This window comes from Triticum dicoccoides, chromosome 6B (genome assembly GCF_002162155.2).
Source record: "Triticum dicoccoides isolate Atlit2015 ecotype Zavitan chromosome 6B, WEW_v2.0, whole genome shotgun sequence".
Lineage (NCBI taxonomy): Eukaryota > Viridiplantae > Streptophyta > Magnoliopsida > Poales > Poaceae > Triticum > Triticum dicoccoides.
The window spans coordinates 481705370-481711454 of NC_041391.1; positions in this window are offsets into that span (position 1 = coordinate 481705370).

Consider the following 6085-nt stretch of genomic DNA (forward strand, 5'->3'; position numbering starts at 1 on the left):
TGGTGGCTCAGCAAGTATCTGGTACTTGGGATTCTAAGGATCCACTCATGGCGGCTTATAGACATGAGGTAGATATTGTGGCGGGTCATTTCAAAGGATATCAGGTTGAGCATATTGATCGGCGCAAAAACGAAGCGGCGGACGCTTTGAGACGGCTTGGATCTCAACGTAAACCGGTAGCTCCTAACACCTTTTTAGATATCTTGCATAACCCATCTGTTAAGTTGCCAACAGAAGATGATTTGGCTGTTCCTGATCCGGAGGCTCAGTTGGTGGCCATTTTACACGTTGTGCTGGATTGGACGGTTCCATATCTGGCGTATATGAGCCGGGGTGAGCTACCAAATGATCAAGTTTTGGCCCGACAGATAGTCCGGCGATCCAAGTCCATGGTTACTCACAATGGCGAATTACACCGCTGTAGCGTTTTTGGCGTATTTCAGTGTTGTGTTTCTCCGGAAGAGGGCCAAGCGATTCTACAGGAAATTCATGAAGGGGATTGTGGTCATCATGCCTGTTCAAAGTCCCTAGTTGCAAAATCTTTTCGTCATGGGTTTTACTCGTTGACAGCTCATGCTGATGCGGAGGATCTGGTCAAGCGATGTGATGCTTGTCAAAAAAATTCACGCAGAGCTCATGTTCCGGCTCAGGAACTTTAGATGATTCCTATCACTTGGCCTTTTGCTACTTGGGGGCTTGATATGGTGGGACCCTTTAAATGTTCCCCTGATAAGAAGACCCACCTGTTGGTGGCAGTTGATAAATTCACCAAGTGGGTTGAAGCGGAGCCTATTAGCACGTGTGATGCAGCTACGACGGTTCAATTTCTCAAAAAGATTATTTTCCATTTTGGCTTTACACACAGCATCATCACAGATAATGGTACCAACCTTTCCAGAGGTGAGATAGAGGATTTCTGTCATAGAGAGCACATCCGGCTGGACCTAGCATCTGTGGCGCACCGTCAATCCAACGGTCAAGCAGAGCGAGCTAATCAAAAAAATTTAAAGGGTCTTAAACCCCGGCTCATGATTCCCTTGAAGCGGATGTCGGGTTGTTGGGTGGAAGAATTACCTTCTGTGTTGTGGAGTATCAACACCACCCCCAATTGATCAACAGGCTACACGCCTTTCTTTATGGTATACGGGGCAGAGGCGGTTCTCCCCAGTGATATACATCATGATTCGCCCCGGGTTGCTAATTATGTTGAAGCGGACAATGAGCAAGCCCGCCAAGAGGCGTTGGACCTGTTAGATGAGGAGCGGGATATGGCTTTGGCTCGATCGGCGGTTTATCAACAAGACCTACGGTGTTATCACAGCCGCTGGGTTAAGACGAGAACATTTCAAGAAGGTGACTTGGTGCTCCGGCTTATCCAGGATCAGACCGACATGCACAAGTTATCCCCGCCTTGGGAAGGACCCTTTGTGGTCAGCAAGAATCTGCACAACGGATCATACTACCTCATTGGCGTTCGAGATGACTTACGCAACTCTGAGGAGGAGACCCGGCAACCATGGAACATAGCTCTCCTCCGGCCTTACTACACTTGAGCCATAGGCTCTTTTTATGTACATATTTTGACAATATATATATTATCATCAATAAATAAATCAGCATCCTTGCTCTAAAGCGGGGCCTCTGCTATTTTTTCTCAAATATTCTTTGAGCTACATGGGGGCTTCAGCTGACAAAGCGGAGTACTACCTGTTAAACCGGCTATCACGCCACAAAGCTTGGGAGCTTCACACCCAAAGGGCCAAAGAGAGTTTAGATGCTATGCACAACTCAAACTTAGGCACCTAATGAGCACAGCTCATCATGTTACTTGGGGGCTCCTTGGTCCAATACCAAGGAGTTTGAATGGACCCTTGTAGCTGGGTATCGACCCATGGCTTGGAAGCCTGGTATATATACCTAAAACCCCGGGTTAACCTGCCTTCATCAAGTAAGACACTCCTATCCAGGTCATCCTGGCACGGCCCTCCGAACGTTTGACAGTTACTCTCCTTGAGACCCTGCACTTGTCAAAGTTAAAATGGTGATTGGTTAGTTGGAGGTCCATCTTAAAAGGCTTTGTTAAAAGGTTCAACTCAGTGGCCTGGCAGCCCACAAAAAGCCTCGAATTTGGGCCCGGCAGCCCCCAAACAAGCCTCGACTACATGGTTTTATTTGCGTTTTGCTGAATTTTATGTTAAACCGATTTTCTTGGCTTGATCAGTCATTTTGTTAGCCCGGTATTCTTTAAACCGGCTTGGATTGCAACTACACGTTGACAGACCTTATTCTTAAACCGGAGTTTCTTAACCCGGCGTGGATCATATGGCGTGAATCATCGCCCGGTATGACTTATTGTACGACATCAGAACCTGATGGAGTTATACAAGAAATCCGGATTTGGGTTTTTGCCCTTAGTACAATAAAAGTTGGACAGCCAACTAAACAGGGATATTGTATCACATGTATGTTTAATTTCATATTTTTATGATTTAATTATTAATCCGGCCCGTTTTGGGCATTATGACCCGTCTGGCGGTAAACCGCCAGGACCCTTGTCTTTTTATGCACACACAGGAGTTGCATATTCTGATACTTGGAACAACATTGACATTGATATGGCGGAGCAACATAAAGCATCTCCTGCACGATGGCAGCAGATCATAATAAGTTTTTTCTACCCTATTACAAGGCACTCAGCGGCCCAAAATATGGAATTATTCTCACACGGACAATTTCTGACATATCAAACCACCCTGACGGATTAAGCTTCATCACCGGGTTGATGTGAGGAAGATGGGTCATCTGGCGTCGATTCAGCTTCCTCCTCTTCCAATGGCTGGAAGTCATTGGTGGTCCAATCAATCCGGGTCAAGGCCTGAAAGACAGCCTCTTCATTTATAAGCTCAGCCGGGTCAACGTCAGGGGCGTAAGTGTGCTTACGGATTGGTGGAATAATGTTCTGCACTTCAGGAATCACAGCGTCAACCCGTATGTTGTTTGCATCATAGAAAGATCGGTGAACCGTCAGGTTCGCCTCTTCTGCTAGTTGACTCGCCAAAGGACGCATCTCCCTTGTCACCCGTTTGAGGGCGTCATTGTCAAATTCTTCGCCGTTTTCTTGCGCACTGGGGAAGCCTTTGGCTATATCTGCCGGATCGAGATCAGCTATCCATGCCTTGGCTCGAGTCAGTGCTAGTAAAGTACCTGCCCGAGAAGCGGATCGCTTCAGCTCTTCTATTTGCGCTGGCGTCATTGAGAGGCGATCCCGCGTGTCCTTGATAAGTGTTGGCGCCGCATTGTCATAAGAAGTTGCGCATATAACCCGTTGATCGCCGGTATACAGCTGTTCAATCAGCGTATATGCAGCTTTAAGCTTCTTCCGCATGTCAGAACCTAGATGACCAATGCGACTACCTATACCGGTTCAGAAAATTCACGTCAAAGCGATGACATTTCAAAGAGTCATAAAACCTTGGCAACCACTGCTTACCAAATATTGCAGAGGTCATGGCATTGATTTGGCGCTTTAATCCAGACAGTTCTTCCGCCACCGGTTCAAGAGCTGCTTCAGCAGTTTCTGCCCGCTTCAGCAGTCCAGCCTTTTCGGTGTCCCAGTTGGCTTGTTCAGACTTAAACCATTCTTTAAGCTGCTCCATGGTGGTCTAGGCGGTTTTTAGCTCATCCTTGGCCTTGGTGGTTTCTGCTTGTTGGGTTTTCAGATTTGCTCGAAGATCAGCAATTTGCGAGATTTGTTGTTGTATTTCACTCTGCAACAGTAAAAGAGCATGTCAATATCTTTGGTAAAGTCCCAAGCATATAACCAGTTATACACTTGGCACTTGGGGGCTAATGCGGGTCATTTTTATGCGGATACTTGAAGTCCCAAGGATTAATACAAGTTTTAATCATGGCACTTGGGGGCTAATGTGTGTTTGATTAGACATAAAGGAAATTTCACAAGGTACAGTATGGAGTATACAAAGTCCCGGTTTGGCTTTCTCAAGACAAACCGGCCCTTGGGGGCTACAGTGCAATAAAGGTACAGATCAAGGAGCAGTAATGTTTACCTCATAGCGCTCCTTCATCAGATTTACTAAACCGGCTTCATAATGACGGCTTGTGTACAGCCGGTTCAGGAAGCCGGAGTGAAGGTCTTGAGCAGAGAGATCGGTATAAGCAGACAAATCAGTCTTCCCCTTCCCCTTGCTCATGGTAGCAAATTCATCCTTGGCAGTGTGCTTTGATAAAGCAACCGGATTTCCAGGGGCGTTATATGCAGTGCCCGTGACAACAACGTCATCATCCTTGGCCGGGCTGGAAGAATCAATATTCTGAACAGGACTTGGTGCTTTCGTGGCAGGGCTTGGCGGTTTGTTAGTTGGACTTGGCGGATCAGCAGTTGAGCTCCGTTGTTCCACTGCTGGACTTGGAGGGGCAGGACGATGTAAAGTGTCAACTTCTACATTTGGTTCAACTTCTGGCGGGTTAGCATCACCATCTTGGTTCTGCCCAGCAGAGTTGTCCACAGCAACTTCAGGGTTTTCGCCATGAGGCTCTGGCGTCTTCTCCGGATCAACTTCAACAGTAGGGGCGCTGGTCTTGGCCTTCTTACTTAATCGAACCTTGGCGCTACAACATCAAAGGTTAGAATATGGTAAACCGACAAATAAAGAGAAACTGAGTAATACTCACCCAGCGACAACTTTGAGAAGAGGCAATTGAGTGGTTGATGAACCGCCAGACGAGTTGGAAGAATCCTGGTAATTCGGATCAGACGGATTGAGAGGGCATCGGAAGAAACCTTTCAAAGGATAACGTTTTTCAGGAGAACAAGTCACCTCTGGACGGTGTTTCCGGGTGGGCGTATCAGCTAAACCGGACGAAGTGATTTGTTGACCACTATGCCGGGTTGTGCGACGTTCTTCGACTTGTCGTGTCTTCAAAGAAAATTTTGGATCCAAATGAGCAAGGGGGTGAGATTGTTTTACTTTCCGGACTGTACGGTGAATTCTTTGAACCGGTACAGGATCTGAGTCGGAAGAAAGAAGAATTACCTCAACATGTTCTGCATGGCTGGCCTCAGCGTCATCCTAAAGATAGTCATTGTCAATAAGACGTACGAAAAAGGAATCAAGTGAGTCAAGTTCTACCTCAGCATCTGATTCCTCCTCCTCCGGCGGATCAGAAGACTCGGCGGTTTTCTTCTTTCCAGGTTTCTTGGTGGCCTTGGTTTTTACATAAGGAGCCCGGGCCGGTTTAGTCCGTTTCCAAAAGGAGCTGTTAGCCTGAAATTAAAACAAGGAAAGGTTAGTACACAGTCAATATGGAAGCAAATCAGTAAAGTATGTACATGAACTTTACCGCCGGCGGTTTATTGGAAACGCAAAATGGAGCCAAACCGGTTTGGCTGCATGCAGAGATAGGTTCATCAAGCATCCTCTTCACACATTCGGCGATTTCCAGGTCAGTCATTACCACTTCGTGATATCGTTGAGGGTCTTTTACATGGCCGGTATACTCATGCATCAATCCGGGGTGGCGGCTCAAAGGCAAAATGCCCCAAGAAACCCAGCAGCGGACAAGATCAATGCCAGTCAAACCGTTGGCCATCAGAGCCCGGAGCTTGGTAAGTTGAGGAGCAAAATTCTTTCATTCTGCGGCAGTTAAACATGGAGGAAATGGGTGGCCATTGCTAAGCCGATGAGGGCGGTAACCCGGCAAGGGATTTTCTCCATCAGGAGTAGTGTTATGGCAGTAAAACCAGGTCTGATTCCAATCTTTCGGATGGCTATGATGTTTGGCATGAGGGAAATCAACTTCTTTCCTTTTTTGAATTGACACGCCACCAAGCTCTGTGTTGGTACCATCTGAGAATTCTGTGCGGCGGTTCAGATGAAAGAAATCCCGGAACAACTCCACGGTTGGCTCTTCTTGAAGATAAACTTCGCAGAATACTTGAAAGTTGCATATGTTTGACACAGAGTTCGGACCAATATCTTGCGGATGGAGTTGGAAGCTTGCAAGGACATCCCGGAAAATTTTTGATCTGGGCGGACTGAATCCCCGGTCTAAGTGTTGCATAAAA